Source organism: Alligator mississippiensis, chromosome 3 (assembly GCF_030867095.1).
Source record: "Alligator mississippiensis isolate rAllMis1 chromosome 3, rAllMis1, whole genome shotgun sequence".
Classification (NCBI taxonomy): Eukaryota; Metazoa; Chordata; order Crocodylia; family Alligatoridae; genus Alligator; species Alligator mississippiensis.
In genome coordinates, this window is record NC_081826.1 from 253407142 (window position 1) to 253425806 (window position 18665).

The 18665-nt window shown below is 41.9% G+C and overlaps 1 long non-coding RNA gene across 7 annotated transcripts in view; it reads right to left on the minus strand.

Annotated features, from left to right (window-relative positions):
• Positions 1-222: 222 nt before the first annotated feature.
• The window catches only part of LOC109281973 (uncharacterized), a 222809-nt gene continuing 204366 nt past the window's right edge, over positions 223-18665 (minus strand). For 5 of the 7 annotated variants that reach the window (XR_002088819.2, XR_002088822.2, XR_002088821.2 and 2 more), the window contains 3 exons: positions 5988-6133; positions 3260-3396; positions 223-1038 (listed from right to left, as the gene is read on the minus strand). This is a non-coding gene — a long non-coding RNA (uncharacterized LOC109281973). The remainder of the gene's footprint in view (positions 1039-3259; positions 3397-5987; positions 6134-18665) is intronic. The other 2 variants (XR_009461111.1, XR_009461110.1) reach the window with 2 other exon arrangements.

An 18665-nucleotide genomic window follows, 5' to 3' on the forward strand; every position in this document is an offset into this window, starting at 1 on the left:
TGAGGATTCCCAATATACTCTTCTCATATCTTCTCTAGCAAAACCTGACCTGATTTCCCAATGATTTATCTAGATCTCTATAAATAAACCTAGTTTAATGACTGATTAGGAACAACTCTGCCTTATTTAGATGTTTCTGAATTTGAGGATGGGAATCTGAAGGGGATCTATACAGATTTTCCTCATAATCATTATATTCTACCCTAATAACCAAACAAGGAGGAAACAAGCTCTTTTTTTTTTATTTTGCACATCACAGAGAAAAAGGTAATGCAATAGTAATGAGAAGAATGAGTGTTTCTCTATCACATCTGTTTTTTTCTTTTTAAAGGAACATGGAGTCTACATTTTTACAAAATGTTTCTGCTTTCCAGGAAACATCTCAATATTTCATTGAAAAAAATTGAATGTTCAAATGCTGAACGCTTTGGACTCTAGAATTTTCCATGTAACCTTGCAAATGGAGGTACCAATTAGTCATAGGCATTATATTTAGAATGCTTAAAAATATTATAGGAGAGAACTTTTACAATGAGGGTTCTGCTTGTACAGCCTGGTTTTACTCCTGCTCTAAATTAAGCAAAGTATACAAATGTGCGCCTGCTAGCAAGTTACACTAGTGTCAAAAGCCCAATTCTCTACTCTCTTGGATTTTTTGCAATCTTTTATATCTATGCAAAGGAGAAGTGAAAGCTGACAAAATAGGTTTTCATCATAATATGCCAAACTGTTGAAAATCAAAAACATAGCTTCAGTGAATTTCCAGAGGAGCAAAGCAAGGTTTCTGATTTCCTGCGTGCTTAGCCGACAGTCTTTGGGGAGCCCAGGGGTCCAGAATCCACAATCCCAAGTATACAGCAGCGTGTACTGTAGAGACACCAGGCAAATTCAGGCACTGAAAGCAGCATAGCTTTGGTAGAATGAAGCTGCAGAGGCTGCCTTGGAGCTGAAGACCAGGATTGCATAGCTCCAAGGTTTCCATGTTCTGTAAACTACCCCACGATCAGGGACACCGAAACTCCTAAGATTCCAGGCTTCCTTCAACAGAAAAGTCAGTCTATTAGGGTTAATAAGGCACTGGTAAACTACAGAAGTCTTGGGAGCCATGGCTGAGCAAGGAGCCTTGGAACTTCAGCTCCCAGGTTCAATTTGTTTTGAAATATTTAAAATAAGATATCTGTTTTACTTCCAAGTTTAAAAAAAAAGGATATTTCCTTTAGGGGGAAATTTTGAAATGTCTACATTTCACTTGGAAAATGAAAAAAAAAAAAAAGAAGCTTAAATGGAGGACCTTTTTAGGGGAAAAAAAAAGCATTTTTTTTAGAATTTCAGAAATGCTTATTTTTATTTTTTTACTATTTTTACTGTATTGTAAAATGACATCAAATCAGAAGGTGGCACAATCCATTTGAACATATTAAGATGACTGTAAAGGTACAAAGCAAAGACGACAGGTGTTCTGTTTGCAAGGATTTTTTTTAGTTTTTACCACTTTATATCTTCCCTACCCACATTGTTAACTGTGAGGATGCAATAAAATTAGCTCACAGAATACATCTACATACACACTTTACTGATAATTTGCTCCACAGTACAGCACCATCTACACATGCATCTTTATTAGAGCACAGTAAATTAATTAACTCCACTGTAAGATAGTAATGTCTGGGACAAGTACTGTCCTATGGTGGAGTCATTAAGGGCATCTGTATGCGAGTGTGGAGCTGCTCCAACATGCTGGAATTCCAGTGTGTCAGGCACACTCAATTAATTGAATCTGCTGAAGCATGGCAATTACCGCACTCCAGCAGCCTCCTGCATCTCATGTATCAGCGTCCCCATGCTTAAAATTGGCAGTGGGGGCACTTGAACTAAAGCTCATCAAATGAGCTTTAGTTCAAGCGCCCCTCCTGCCACTTTTAAGCGCACAAATGCTGATACATGAGACACAGCGGTGCTTTAATTACAGCAATTCTTGGAGCTGCTCTAGTTAAAGTGCTGCACCCTCCAGCTCCCAGAGCACATATAAAAGTGCCCTAATTGCACTGAAATGCACCTGCAGATGGTGACCAGGGCTGGCTGAGCCAAGAGGGTACTACAGTGCAGGGGGCTGCCTCCTGGCTAGCCCCACACTGTAGCACCAATGTGCCCCAGCTAATCCCTCCACCACCCAACACTGTGAAGTTCCTTGCCAGCATGTGTATATGTGCTGCCTGGGAGTGCTGACTCTGGTGTGAACTGCGCCAGAGTTTACTGAGCTGTGCTAATTGCATGTGTAAATGCATCCAGAATGTCCTCATTTTGAAGGCTGAACAAGTAGAAGAAAATCAGAACATTTTGAAATCCCTCAGAGGCCTGTCTTTGGGTCTAGTACTGTTCAGTATTTTCATTAATGGTTTGAAGGATGGAATAAGTTCACAGTTAGCAAATCTGAAGATGATACCAAGATAGGTTGAGTAGTGGATACATTGGAGGATGGGATTATGATTCAAAATGACTGACACATTAGAAACATGGTTTGAAATGAATTAGATGAAATCCAGTAAGGACAAGTACAAAGTAGTGCATTTAGGATGTGTCTACACGTCGCTGTACAGCGATGTTGCTATGGCACTGTACTTTAATACTTCCTTTTGAAAGTACTAAAGCACAGATTCACAGAAGTTTAGGGCTGGAAGGGACCTGGTGAGCTCATCAGGTCCAGCTGCCCTGCTCTAGGCAGGAAAGACTGCTGGGGTCAAATAACCCCAGCAAGGTGTGCATGCAGTCTCCTTTTGAAGATCTCTAGGGTAGGTGCCTGCACCACCCCCGCTGAGAGTCTATTCAAATATGGGTGGTTACTGCACCATGCACATAGTGAAATTTTGCTGCTATGTCACCTTAGCGGTGCACTATACCCAGGGAGTGTGCTGCTACAGCAACGTGGCTGGTGATCACATGTAGACACACAATTGCTATGTCACCATGGCATGCCGTACGGTGATGTAGCACATAGCTACATTTCCATAGGGCAATGTATAGATGTGTCCTTAGAGTGGAACAACTGACTGAACCAATATAAAATGGAAAGCAGCTGGTTAGGTTGCAGTACTGCTGAAAAGGACCCAGGTTTATAATGGACAGCAGCTTGAATATGAGTTAATAGTAAATATTGTTGAAAAAGAAAGCTAGAGCATACTGGGATGTATTAACAGAAGCATTGCATGGAAGTATTAACAACTGTTTTTTTCCAATATATTTAGCACTGGTGAGGCCTTACCTGGAGTAGTGTGTCTCATTTGGTGCACTTCAAGAAGATGTGGACAAACAGGAAGGATCCAGAGAAGAGCTGCAGAATTTATTAGAGATTTAGAAAAGACCTATGAATAAATGTTGGAAGAACTGGTACTGTTTAGTCTGGAAAAGAGAAGATTAAAGGAGATTAGACAACAGTTTTCAACAATATAGAAACGATTTTTATAAAGAGGAAGGTGATCAACTATTTTTGTGTCCAAAGAGGGCAGGACAAAAAGTAATGGAATTAAATTGCAATAAGGAAAGCTTTAGGTTGGACAGTTAGAACTTTTCTAACTATGAGGGTGGTTAAGTGGTGGAACAGATTACCTCAGAAAGTTGTGAGATATCCATAATTAGAAATATTTGAGATCACTGTAAACAAACATTTGTTTGGGATGGTTCAGGTGGGGATGTAGGAAGTTAAACCAGATGATCTTTCCATCATGTTTTTCTCCAACTTTATCAAGTCATTTAAGTTGTTTTGTTCCGAATTTTTAAAATTTTATTAAGATAAGCCTTATCAACATTATAGAAAGTTAAAGCATAAAAGTCAAGTTTTCTCTTTAAAATACCAACAAGAATATTTTCACTAGTTCTGATAATGATTCAAATTTCTTCACACTCCTTCAATGGGCAAACTAAGGAAAACAAATCTGGGAATGTTTTGATGTCACAGTCTTAAAAGCATAAGAGGAAATAAAATGTCAAATTTGGGGTCAGGGAGGAATTTTACCCTGCAGTCAGATTGGCATGGGCTGTAGAGGTTTTTGCCTCCTACAGTCCTTTTCCTAGGACCTTCTGAGCATACATTAACCCTTTTGTTGTAATGACAGGGCATTGGCTATGTCCTCATCTCCCCTGCTGTTATCTATGGGAGATTACAGAGTGGTGCTGGTGTTTCAGGCATTGTGCCTTGAGGGTTGGAAGTGATGATTGGGTGATCCATTGTATAAACAATTAACCAGCAAACACAGAGAACTGCATGCAGTGGCCCAGGCATCCCTTCCACTCCTATACTTCTGTGTATAAAAGTATACCTTGAATCCAGGCATATGCTCATTTATCTCTGGTGATACCAAAGCCCTTGTATCAGTCATAACTGAAAGTCATCCACCTCTTCATTCAGCTGGAGTGAAACATAGCAACTGCTTCAGAGAACTGAGAAAAAATGTAAAAAAACTGGCAAAGGAAGTAGGGAAAAAATGTTGCATCCAAGTTGAAACTCCAGGAAAAATTTCAGGTAGGAAAAATGTAATTATCCAGGCTGGAATCTTGCCAGGATACTATTCATTTTGCAAACTTGACATTTCTCAAAATCAAATAACAGATGTTCTTGTGAACTTCTGTCAGGCATAAATTTTCTTAATTAACTCTATGAGTACTGCTTTGACTTTGTCTTCTTGGATATTTTTTTAATATACGTGAGCATCTTCAAGTATCAAACTGAAAGAGATAAAGGCTGAGGGCAAATGAATTTTCACATATACGTATAAGGGGGGGGATAGTTGTTTTCTGCTAACTCATAATAATTACAAGTTAAAATTGACTCTGTTTTTTTAAACAAGGCAGGCAAAATAAGGAAAAATATCCTGTAGGGAATCATCCTACACTGACAGCATGATAAATTGTATGATCTCATGGGTCTTTGCTACTTACCACTTCTCTGATGTGGAGAGCCATAAGGAAGAGGACGTCAGTGTGTGGAAATAAGACAGACACAGAAAATGCAACTAATGCATTGTGCAAGACCAGGTGTACACCTCTGTCAAGAGTCAAAACTGGTTCCCCCACTCTCTGGCTTGACTTATGTAAGGTATGCCAAATTTACACAAATACATATCATCGTTGCTGACCAGGGAATTTATAATAGGTAACACACACACACACACACACACACACCTGCTCCATATTCAGACTTCCTTTTACCACCCACTTTTTAAAAGCCGTAACAATGAGAAGTAGGAAGACATAGATTTACTGGGCTGTGTTGGTTGCCAAAAAACAGGTTTTTTGGCACTGGGTGAATAGAATCACATACATAATAGAATACTGGCATTATTAGACACAATTCAATATGGTTGCTTTGTTCCCAGTCACAGTGAGTACGTGTTTGAGTGAAAATGAAGTGTTGAGACAAACACCAGCAATGGAATACTGCGTCTAGATATCATTATCATATCTTATAATATTAAGTAAATAATGGCTTCTCTTTTAACCATGAAAAAAATATCTACAAATATGGACAGCACAGATGCTTTTACTCAGGTACATGGCCTGACTAACTATCTATATAAGAGTTATCATTGCAACATCCAAACACTTATCTAGCTACTTACACAAAATCAAAATCACTGCTGTCCATGGGTGCGTTATAGCTATGTAATTTCTGGCTAGTGAAGGTATCTTGAAAGTACATAGGCCCTGTCTTGTGAAGATTGTCAGTACTTCCTTCCCTTTAGAAGGGCTACTTGTCAATATCTTGAGAGGAAGCACTTGTTAGGCCTCATCTCAAAATCTACTTTATGCTGTCAGTAACCCCAGCCCAGCATTTATCATCTTTCCTTTTCAGGAAAAGATGAAGGAGACCAGATGCAAAGGGCTAGTCTGACAGTAACTAAGGCCCTTAGAGTTCATTTAGTCTAGTCAGCTTTTTCCCAGGTTCCAGGGTGATGCAGCAATTTCAAGATTTATGTTAGTTGGTCATCTCCTACCTACGTGGGAAGATCCGGTGATCCTTTTAGATTGATTAGTTCCCTTCTCTACTTTGATCATGAGTCTTGTCTCACAGGATGTTGAGGCTGTTACGTTAGTGTAAGTCCTAGAGTAACTGTCCGTTGGTTTCAAAGAAGAAATATTTCTAGAAAGGAGGAAACAGTGAGAGATCATTATGAAAATTCTGCAACTATGGTTCTCACTTCCCCTCTTTGTTCGAAAACATTTGAGATTTGCTGACTTGTAGAAAAGACTAAAACACTCATATTCCTGGGCTTTTTCAAAGCCATGTTTGTTGTGAGATACTAGCATGTAGTGGATCTGTAATTGTTAAAAAGGCCATGTGTTTTTAATAGGCTACATAGCAAAGCACTTTCAGTGGTAATGTCTCATTTTAAAGCAAAAATATGTTTTTTTTTTCTTTTGGCCTATATTTTCATTTATACAACTGTTCAGAGCTTAAATAGGTCACTTGGTAAAATAATTAAGTTAATCAAATAACAGTCTTATTGCATCAGCCTAGGTTATTAGCTTGATTAGGTAAAGCACAGACACAGGAAAAAGCAATGAAGTCAGATCTTCTCTCTCACATATACCTAACAATAATTTGATAGACTGATATAAAATTCTGTCCAATTCTCGTGTCTTCCCATCAAAAGTGATGTTGAAAAGCTATGAAAGGCAAGAATTTCTTAGGGTGATATTTTTTATTGGACTAACATTCTTGTTCAAGTCACTTTCTTTTAAAACACACACATTTTTTTTTCAAAGGTGTGTGTCTTGTGGAGAAGAATGTCTTGCATTCAAAAGCTTGTCTAATTCTATACCAACTATGCAGTTGGTCCAATAAAAGATATCACCCTAAGAAAGCCTTGCCTCTCATACAATTCCTGGACCATCACAGCTCCAACATCACTCTAAAACTGTTGAAAAACTGGGGGAAAATCATATCTATGAGAATAACAGAATTGATGGCCTGGAAAACATGAATCACATTTCTCATGATCAGGCATGTTACCAAAAAGGAAGTTAAGAAGTGACCTGTTAACAAGTACAGAAACATGGAAGAAATTGCCAATAATAAATGCCTCATTAATCCAGCAGAAAATGGCATAACAAGATTCAGTGGTTGAAAGCAGAAGGTGGGCAAATTCAGCTTAGAAATAAGGCAATGTATTTTAGCAGAGAGATAACTGACCTTTGAAATCACTTATGTGGAGATGTGGCAAATTCTCCATCACTTGAAGTCTCTTAATCAAAATGGGATATGTTTCTAAAAGGTATGCTTTAGCTCAAAGAGAAGTAAACATCTTGATGCAGTAATTGAGAGTTTCTATGGTCTGTGTTTTTCAAGAGGTCATAATGGTCTTTTTTTGCCCATAAGGGCTATGGATCTATTAAACAATATGGCCTGGACACAGTCTTCACAAGAAAGCTGATCACAGCAGATAAATGGGGGTCTTCCTTAGAGTTGAAAATCATTTTGAGAAAACTTAGCCATCAGGGAACAAGTCTTCCTTAAAGTATCCAACCAGCCCCAAGGAGTTTGAAAGAAGAGTCTAAGGAAGAACAGAAGAAAAAAAGACCAGAATAAACCAAGGAGTAGTATAGCAATCGTAGGACGTGAGAAACAAGAGAAAGAAAAGAAAAGGGAAAGAGGTTAAATTAATGGATACATTTGTAGCGGTGTTGTCAATCTGAATACTGGCAGACTTAAAATGGAAAAATCCATATCTCAAGGCTGGATGGTCACTTCTTTCCATATGTAAGTATATCAAAGGTAAAACGGTATGGCTACAACTGCATTTGATTGCTTTCTGTTACAGAAAAACACCATAGGCAATTAGCTGGAAAACATTAGAGATGAGTCTGGAACAGAAGCATGATGTCACTCTTCCAAGCAGAACATTTTGGGAACAGTTTGAACTTAAAGCAAATTTTAGTTGCATGCTGAGGGCCACCCTCTCCTTCGAGCTGAACAAGAATCCCAGTTCAAAGAATCCACAAAACTTTCAGAACTATGTTGCAAAATATGGACCCCAACATAGACCTGTCCCTAAGGAAAAAATGTCCTGGGGAAAAAATAGGGGTTAGAGATAAATCTAAGAAAAGTGATTACACATTTAGACACGATGTAAAGAGCAATTTTTCTTTCTCTTTTCTTCTGTCTCTCTTCCCCAGTATAACCACTGTGCTATCCTAGCACCTTATAAGAAGATAAAATAGGCTCTTCATTATTGGGCTGGTAATAAACCTCAAGGTGGAAAGAGAGATTTGTGATGACCAGCAAAGATCAGTGAGATCTCCATCAAAGATAAATTGTCTGGTAGAAGTAGGTCTTTAACCAAATAGGAAAGTAAACTGTTCTGGAAACCACTGAGATACTTCAAAGTGGTCATGTAAGTCAGGAAAAGTTTATAGGAGGTGGTCCTTGCTAAGGATTTCAGTATACATTTTTACTGTATTTCACTAAATATAAAATCAAAAAATTAACCACAGAGTAAATTCTGTATATATAGATCAGGATATAAACTAAAGACTGAAAATGCTCAGCCGTTTGTTTCTGTTTAAGCAATGTTAATGAATTAAAATATCCCTGATTGCTAAGGAGTCAGTGTTGGTTTATGGTTATCTTCAAATAGTACGTATGGCTAGCATTTATGTGAAATGCATCCCTCCCTTGTTGGTGGTAGCTGTCTGGGAATACAGCTGAAAACAAAGTGACTAAGATGCACACAACTTTGATAAGAAAAGTATGTTCAATTAGATAAGTGTCTAAGACAAATTATGAATGGTGTAATTGGAGATGCTGTAGTTGTGGGGGACTATAACTGTGCATGTAATGTGACTTAATGGATAGGAACAGTCTGGATACCTGGGTACTAGCCTTTGTTCTGCCTCACTATGAAGTAGTGGACACTTCACTTAGAGAACAAGCTTCTCTTAAAATCCTTGGTAACTTTTGCTTACAAACTAACAGGATATGTTAGGAACCACTCCCATGTGGTATTTCAGCAGTTCCATTTCCAGTCCTGGCAGGTATAAATAAATACAGAGGTGTAAAAAATGGAGAGCAAAGCTTCTGTCTTCCAAGTTACACATGACATATTGCACATACAAGTACAGTCTTGCACTGCCATGGACGTCTTCAGAATTTAGTGGGATTCCCTATGGTTGCAGAACATCCCCTGCACCGTTCTACAGATGAGAACACAACCTAATGTAGTAAATAGCTGTCTAAACATTTTCACATCTCAGAAATGTTTGGTCTGAGTTGTGGAAGAAAGTTTGGATATATCTGAAGTCTTGCCTGTCAGCAGTCATGTGAATCTCCAGAGTTAACTCATCCACACCCTTTGAAGAACTATTATCTTTCTCATCACCTTTTATTGTTTTTCTCCCAAGAACTGAATGTCAGTAATTCCCACAGCCATTAATTACCCAAACATTTGAGACACTGGAAACCTCACACAGTCAAGTCAGCCTGTTCTGCTTCATTCCATTAGCATTGATGGACAGGCATTTCCTGATTACACAGAAGTGTGATAGTGGGTTGTACCTAGTCCCATTTTTTCCAAGAAAGTAATAATTGTTATTTCTTTTTATTTCATGGTTTAAAATTACCTTTAACATAAATTAATTGGTGGGATGGGCTTTCATTTGGTCACAGTGCTAATTACACTTGAGAGAGAAATATTGCTCTGCAGAAGCATTGGTATAAAATACCAAAATAACAATAAAGGGTCATATTCTCAGGCCCTTATAATACTGTGTAAGACCCTTATTCTATAAACTAGCTAGACAACAGTCTGACTAGTCTGAGAATCAGACCTAGTCCCATTAGTTAGACTGCAATGGAAAGGAGCCAATCTGTCCATTGGAATGGGATGCAGAGCCAAATGGGAGGGTAAGGGGCTCATGCAAATGAGATCCCTCCTTCCCACACAACTCCTCAGGAAGCCTGTTCACTTATCTGTTTAAATGTGCCCTGTGAGAGGATATCTAGACCTAAGCCAACAGAAATGCTCTGCAGCTACTGCAGAATAAGAAGAGTGTAATGTGGGGTGGCAACTGGAGCAAAGAGGGACACACAAACACAACAGCCACTTCTGGTGCCACCTCAGCTTGAACCCAGGGCCACAGTCTATCCCATGGGTGATCGCCCAGGCTGATCCAAACTGCCCTGAAGCCTCCAGCAGGGCCTAATGCTCCATCTGCTCCCTATCACTGACATGGTTAGCTAGGTTCAGCTGAATTTCCACTTCCTTCCATGTAAACCCCTGCTCGAGAACAGGAAATGTCTCAGTAACAGGGCTCAACCTGACTAACATGGCTTTGCTCCTCAACTACGCACTCTCCTTGATCTCTCAGCTTCTTGACTCAGCCTGCTCTCAGACCCTTCTCTTGAATTGCCATCGTGGTCAGCATCTCGATCCCTGAGTGGCCCCAGACTTGGTCACCCATGTCCCAGTGTGACAGCCCCTGCTCCTGCTCCACTGTCACTCAGGAAGCAGACCCTAGAAGTTACATGTCTGGAGAGGAGCTGCTGAAATGGATTTAAAACAAAAAAGGGCTATTTTTGGACTTGAAGCTCTCATGAAAGAGCCAAGAATCTAACCACATGGAACTGTTAGTAGGATCAGTGCCTAGGGATACAGTTTTCCAAACAAATCCACACAGATCCATTTGAAAGACTGTGGTCTGAATCCTGGTTCTGTAAAAGCTATGCATGCAAGTAACTTTGCATATCTTTACTCCCACTGAATTGAATGGCACTACCTATACAGGCACTCCTCACTTAACGACCGAGTTCCATTCCTGCGACTAGGTCGTTAAGCGAATTGGTCGATAAGCGAGGAGCCGCCCCTTGATACTGCGTGCCTTGGCTTGAGACGCCGCGCTGCCGTTTCCACAATATGTTTCGTACGATACCGACTGCTCAGAGAGCTGGTCGTAAGTCCGCGCAGTCGTTAAACAGGTAGGTCGTTAAGTGAGGAGTACTTGTATACAAAACAGAAGGAAAGCAAACATGAAGGAGCATAAATCTGTAGTCTAGTAAGGAGGGCATTCCCCCAAATTGGGGGAGTCCTGTGTTCTGGTGTAGTCCCAAGATTATGGAAGAGCTTCTCCTGCAACCCTAAGTCAGATAACTAAGCTTCAAGGAAGAGGAGGAGGAGAAAAAGGAGGATTCTAATCTCATAGCTGCAACTGGAATTTGCTAACCGCTTGTGGTAGGTGCCTCCTTGTTCTGCACCTAGGTTCTCTGCGTTGTTCTCAGAAGACACCTAAATATTCCCATTCTGTGGGTATGGATCCTGAGCACCAACCCCTGTCAATTTGGATCATTATGCTGAGGCAAGGTGCATAAGCTATAATGCTTAAGTAGATCCACCTGCAAAGTCAATTTGTATCTTGTCCCTAGTGCCCAGAAAGAGATTCATTTACTTGAAGTTCAGGAACTTATTCTTCAACTTCTAGTAGTATTATGTCAAATAACCTCTAGTTTCCATACACAGAAGCTCTTAACAGACTACAAATATTTTTCAAACTATATTTTTATTATTTTGTTGTTACTACTACATTAATGCAGATGGACAGCAATAAAAAATATGTTTTTTGTGAATGAAGAATGACAGTCTAACAGTAACTAAAAAGACAAGCATGGATATTTTAGAAAGTAGGGGAAAGCCTAGACATATGACCCTGAAAAAAAAAAAAAAGGAATTGGCTTACATTTAAAAAATGTGATTTGGACAAAAGAAATAAAATGACTTACATATTTTGCACTCTTTATGTGAGAAGATTACAACCCAGAGCCTTCTAATGGTTTTACAAAAAAACTAATCAAATTATTTGCACAATTCTAATTGTGTTTGTAGCTTTATGGTGTTGGGATTTACAGTACAATAACTTTTTTATTTCTATAATGTGAGTAACTTTTATGAACTTACCTCACATCCACTTATATGCAAAGCTTCATGGAAAGGGCAAAACAGAGGGATTTCTTTTATATTGTGAGAGTCCCCAGTAGATTAAAGAATATAAGTGATTTATAAATAAAAGTGTATTTTGTTTATCCTTTGATTCCCAAAGAAAATTGCTGTGGCAAAGGCTTCTTGCAAGTATATGGCTTAACATATTCATAATTTCATATTGCTTTTAAACTACCTATAACATAAGGTCCTAGTCCTTAGCTATGAGTGAGCACCATGTGGACTGAAAACCATTGGGCAGGGAGGGGTGTAACTGGTGTACTACCTTTTAATACTCCTCACTGCTTCTTTATCTTTTGGTTAGCTGGACTGCTGATCAGGGCCAAAGACAGCCTAGAACAGCCTCAGGGTTTGATTCAACTAAAGGAGGAATCAGCAACTTTTTGCCACTGTAGGCTGAAGCTTGCGACCCAGTCCCCATTTATATGTTGCAAATCTCCATACACAGTCTGGAGTGCTCAAGGTACCTGCTCTCACCCTTGCTGCCAATCTTTGACTCCTTGGCAGCAAGGGTAAGTACAGGCATGAAAGAGCAGCAAGGAGGGGACGGGTGGCTCAACACAGCTGCATGCTGCCTGATCCCCCATGCTGCCCTGGGCCAGGTCAGACCTTCACAGGCCACATACAAACCCTTTGTAGGCCGGATTCAGCCAATGGGCCATAGGTTGCCAGCTCAGGCTACCCCATTCCCAATGTGCCTCAGCAAGATTCCCCTTCCCAGGCCAGGCCTTTGACAAACTTCTAGGCTAAGAACCTTGAGAATAAATAGAACCAGCTATGCCAGCAATAAACCATCTGTGTATCCATCTATGCCAAGGACAGGGGGGACTTTGAAGAAATCTTTTAGAAGTCTAAATGAGCTAACTTAACATTGGTAGTTGCAAAAGCAATTAAACATACTGAAAAATTAGCCAAATGGAGAAAAATAACATTTCTTGGCTGTAAATTATTTAGCACTCTTCTGGCATTTGAGATTTTAATCCCATTTTATCTTGCTATTCATGTTTGTCTTTTGTGGGGACTGTTTAGTCCCTCTTCTCTTATAAAATTAATGTTGACAAATGCACGGTTAATTTACACATATTAAAAACAGTTTTCTGCATAAAAGTGATTCTGATCATTACAAACATAAAGCTGATCGTTAAAAACATATTTCAAAAGGCTCAGCAACTTTGCAGAGAAACATATTGCTTGTGCAGCATTGAATGGCAAGATATATGTTTTTAATTATTGTTATTTTATTAACAGACAAGCACCAGCTTATTAAATCTAAATTGAATCTATATTGAGGAACACTAATTCAAACCATTTCCGGTGGCAGAAATCAAACAAACTAAGGTGTATAATAAAGTCCTTATGAACAATCGAGGCAGCTTGTAAAAAAAGTACATTCAGCTTTTGAACAGCCCAACATGGAACAACTTCACCATCTCAGTATGGTGCAAGGTCCTCAGGTGGTGACTGTCATCTATGCTAAATAACACAAGTCTCTTCTCTTACAGTACTTTTGTAACCACATTAACTTCAATGAAGCCAGTACCAATATGAAAAAAGAATCAGATGTAAAGGTCCAAACCACCTGGCCAAGACAGCCACCCTTTATTTCATCTAGATCTACAAAAATTCCCAAATACCAGCTTCCAGAACGCATTTTAAGAGCAGGGGAAGGGATCCTCACTTAGGACACTGTCCTAAATTCCTCCCATGTCTTTGGTATACAAATAGTCATGTAACTTTGAGGACTGATTCTCAGTGGCATCAGTTCTACAAACTCATGTAGATTCATAGATTCATAGATGTAGGGTCGGAAGGGACCTTGCAGATCTTCTAGTCCGACCGCTTGCCCTGGGCAGGAGAGAAAACTGGGCTCAAACGACCCCAGCTAGGTAATCGTCAAGCCTCCTCTTAAAGACCCCCAGGGTAGGAGTCAGCACTACTTCCCTTGGAAGTTGGTTCCAGATCCTAATCGCCCTGACTCTGAAGTAGTGCCTTCTAATGTCTAGTCTGAACCTACTCTCTAACAACTTCTGGCTGTTATTCCTTGTTACTCTGGGTGGCGCTTGGGGGAACAAGGTCTCTCCCATTCCCTGCTGGTCCCCCCGGTAAGTTTATAGATGGCCACCAGGTCCCCTCTCAGCCTTCTCTTGTGAAGGCTGAACAGGTTAAGGTCCCATAGCCTCTCCTTGTAGGGTCTACCATGCTGTCCCCTGGATCATGCAAGTGGCCCTCCTTTGGACCCTCTCAGTGCTGTCCACATCCCTCCTGAAGCATGGCGCGCAGAACTGGACGCAGTACTCCAACTGCAGCCTGACCAGTGTCGCATAGAGGGGGAGGATCACCTCCTTGACCCTGCTTGTGATGCATCTGTAGCTGCATGACAAGGTGCGGTTAGCCTACTGATGGTGTCCTCCCTTTGGCGGCCCATGTTCATCTTGGAATCGATAATGACTCCAAGATCTCTTTCTGCCACTGTGCTTTCGAGAAGGGAGTTCCCCAGCCTATAGGGATGCTGCTGGTTCTTACTGCCCAAGTGCAGCACCCTGCACTTGTCAGTATTGAATCCCATCCTATTCTCATTTGCCCACCCCTGTTACCTGTCCAAGTCCAGCTGTATCCTGTCCCTCCCTTCTAGCGTGCCCACCTCACCCCAAATCTTGGCATCATCCACGAATTTGAACAGGTTGCTTTTCACCCCCTCGTCCAAGTCGCTAATAAAGAAATTGAACAGTGAGGGCCCAAGGACCGAGCCCTGGGGGACTCCACTGCTCATATCCCTCCAGGTCGAATATGATCCATCCACCATCACTCTCTGAGTGCGGCCCCGCAGCCAATTGCTATCCATCTGATTGTGTAGGCATCAGTGCCACAGTTGCCTAGCTTTTTAATGAGAATGGGGTGGGAGACAGTGTCAAAGGTCTTCCTGAAGTCCAGAAAGACTACATCTACCGCGACACCTGCATCCAATGATTTTGTGACCTGATCATAGAAGGCAATCAGGTTGGTCTGACCGGACCTGCCCTTAATGAAACCATGCTTGTTGCCCCCCGAGCATCATCCCCGCTGCTGGCCCTTCACAGATATGCTCCTTGATAAATCTTCTCAAAGAGCTTCCCCAGGATCGAAGTAAGACTAAGGGGCTGCAGTTGCCTGGGTCCTCCCTCCTCCCTTTTTTGAAGATGGGGACCACATTGGCCCTCTTCCAGTTGTCCAGCACCTGGCCAGAGCACCACGAGTAAAGCCATGCCAGGGGCCCCGTGATAACCCCTGGCAATTCCCTCAACACCCTGGGGTGGAAAGTATCTGGAACTGCTGATTTGAACACGTCCAGCCCCTCCAGAAGTTCTCTAACTTGATCCTCTCTGACCCTAGGCCTGGTGGAGTCTCTCCTGAGTCCATCCTGAATCTCGGTGGGGAAGTCCCAGTCCTTGCACAAAAAAAATTTTCCCCACAACTTGGAGAAGCAATTCAGTTTTTGACACAAGTTGCAACAGGCCAGGTGGATTTGCACTAAGTCAGAGATACATAAATTTTCCATAAACAGAAGTTTACTTCATCAGATTGTCCCTTCATAGCATCTGACACAGTACGCTGTTCTTAGCTATATACAATCTATTGAGTTATAATATACATAAACATAAAACTAAATATCATATACATGTATGTACACAGTGAACATTAACCATAACCAAAGTCAAATCCTAAATAATACTATTTACCAGATCACAATACAACATTTCAATTACAAAACATAAGGTGCAAACATGAACAATCTTAATAACATCTATTCCTTAATATAGTGCCTGACTCGAGGCAAGAGATAATCCTCCTTCTAATGGGGTCCATTGGGAGGCGGGGGCGAGGCAGTGTCCAGGAAAAACCAGGGGGTCCTCCCCTTAGGGCCTTGACTACATGTGGTGGGGTGGCTGCTCATCCAGCCCCTTCTCTGGGTTTGCCCGCCCCAAACGTCTTTCCCTTGTGGGACCCAAGGGCCCAAAGTCTCATGCTCCCTCAGGTGGTGGTGGTGGTGGTCAGAGTGCAGCTTGATGGGGTCTCCTCTGCTGGAGCACCTCTCCAGGACTCTCCTGCACTGCTGGGTTCCTCCCCACCCTGTTCTGGGCACCGAGGGCTCAGCTCCTCTCAGCTGCTGCACCACCGCTACTGGCTTCTGGGCCTCATGCTGCAGCACTACTATTTCCCTGTGCCCTGTCTTTGGCACTGAGGGCTCTTTTAACACAGGCTAGGCCCTTCAGGCTCTGGCCAGCCGTTCTCAAGCCAGGTGGCTAACCCAAGCAGCTTCTGCTGCTCCCTGGCTCCCAAAGCTTGGGCCCATGTGCCGCCCTGCACACCGTGGGACCTGGTTGCTTGCTGGGAGATGGGGTCTGGGCTGCCTCACTGCAGTCGCAAGGCCTTTGTCCCATGCACTGCCCTGCGCACTGTGTGGCCTGCTGGCCCTGCCAGAGTTGCAGGCTTGAACCACTGCTTGTGGCTCCCAAAGCCTGGGCTCCAGGCACTGAACCACGTACTGTGATGGGCCCAAGCAGTCTCACACCGCTCCCAGGGCCGGGTCTCTGCACACTGTCTCTGTGGGCCATCAACAGCCTGAGCTATCTCACACCACTCCCAAGGCTGCTCCTCCAGTGGCAGCTTCAGGAGCCTTGGGCCTAGTGCCCGCTGGGGGAGAGCTCCCCAGCTTTTCTTGGCTCCGCTCTTCTCGAGTCCCTCACTGCATCTGCCCCCCATGCTGGGCACGCAGCTCCTTTTATACGCTCCAGAGCTCTGCCCCTGAAGTCTTCCAGACCTAACAGTTTGCAGTCTTCAATCAGGTCCAGGGGAGCTCTTCTCCCCCTCCCCTCAGGAAAGGGGCATGACTTTATTTCTCTTGCTGCCTCCCGATTGGTGGATGGGGTCCAACAATCAGAACGGCAGGATCTCAAGCCTGGGACTCAACCCAAGCTCTGAAAGGTGAGCCTGCTACATCTATATATACATTGTCTTTTGAGAGAAACCACAGCACAACATCTTGAGATGTTTTGCTCCCAGCCCCTGTCCTGGGGGTCACTTGCTGGAGTCTCCTGCTCCAGCTGAGCAGAGAGCAAAACACACCCCCTCACAGTCCCACATTGTGCTGCAGTGAGACACAGACTGACTCTGAGCAGTCTGGATCAGGGACTCAGGAGCTACTCTGTGCCCTGATGCCATTCTATTTCTGGGCAGGTTGAGGGATCCTGCAGAGCTGCTAAAATGCATGGCCCTCTACCTGTGGAGCATCAGCACAGTAAGCTCTCTGCTCTTCAAGGGCTCAGTGTTCGAAAGTCTGTTCAGACATCTGTAGGTATTTTTTTCTACCAGGACAACAAACCTGGGAGAATTCTCCCAGATCATCCAAATGTGTGTACACAGCTTAAGTTACATATCGTAATCGCTGGAAAATAGTTCTAATTGTAAAAATGCAAAAGGTCTTGGATTACTTGTCTGAATTAGAAGCACTGAAATAAAATCTTTGCAGATAATCTTTCTACCAGTAGTTACAGATCAGAGTTTAGCTGCTAAGGTTAAAATCAATACAGTTTATAGGATTACAGCTAAAAAAAGAGTTACTATGCAGATAGATTCAGCTGTAGGTGAATTGAATAAGGGCCTACCTTCTGACAGAAAACAAACTTACAATGTTATCTCACCAAACTAATGCTTCTGTATTGTTGCAAAACTGTTTCAGCTAAGACAATGCAGATTTGTGCTATTAAAAAGCCCAATGATCTTAAAAAAAAATTCTTAGGATTGTTTCGTCATCAGCTAAACCAAGACTTCCAGATGTCCACGGCCTTAACACTTTTGAAAAAAAAAAAAGAAAAAGAAAAAAAGAAAAGAGAAAAAAAAAAAGAGGCATATGAAATTAACACCCAGATCCTACACACAGTTTCATGGGAATATGTTAATGCACAAGAATAGGTTCATTAACTTCTACTGGACTACCAATGGGCATTGAGTTACTCCTGTGGGTATCTCTTTGGAGTCTTAGACCAAAGATTTTACTTTAGAACGGATTTTCAGATACAAGGGTATTGGAAAACTTGCTTGTTTTATGCAGGAAGCCTCTCAGGTAAAACTGGTGGTTTGTGTTGTGAGAAGACTCATTTCTGGTCTATGCTAAATGAAGGATGCCTAGCAGATTCTTTGGCTCTAAGTGATTACTAAAGAAGTCAGTGTCAACAAAACTTATCGTGGCAAAAAGTGCTTTTACTGGTATAATTGCAAAGTATACAATACAAATAAAACAAGAAATAGCAGTAATGCCAATATGCTGTATTTTCTCACATATAACCTGTAGCTTTCCCAAAAACCAGCTGAGGAAAACTAGAATCCGCATTGTGGGAAACCCTTTTCTTCCCATACAGGTCTGGAAATTTTGTGGAGGGGGTTCGGAAGTAGAGCAGTGGTAGCATTAATTGCCGTGGCTCTGAGAACCACAGAGATTAATGCTGCCACTTCTCCCTACCTCCTTCACCCTCTCCACCCCCACATTTCTGGACCTGTGCGGAGCACCCCCACCTCCCCAACCGTGTGCTGAATTGTGGCAGCGCATGGTCAGTGGATGGACCCAGCATACTAGGTGTGACCCAACACATGGTCCCAGAGCTGGTGTATGTCTCTGGAGCAGAACTGGACTTAACACACAGCCCCAGT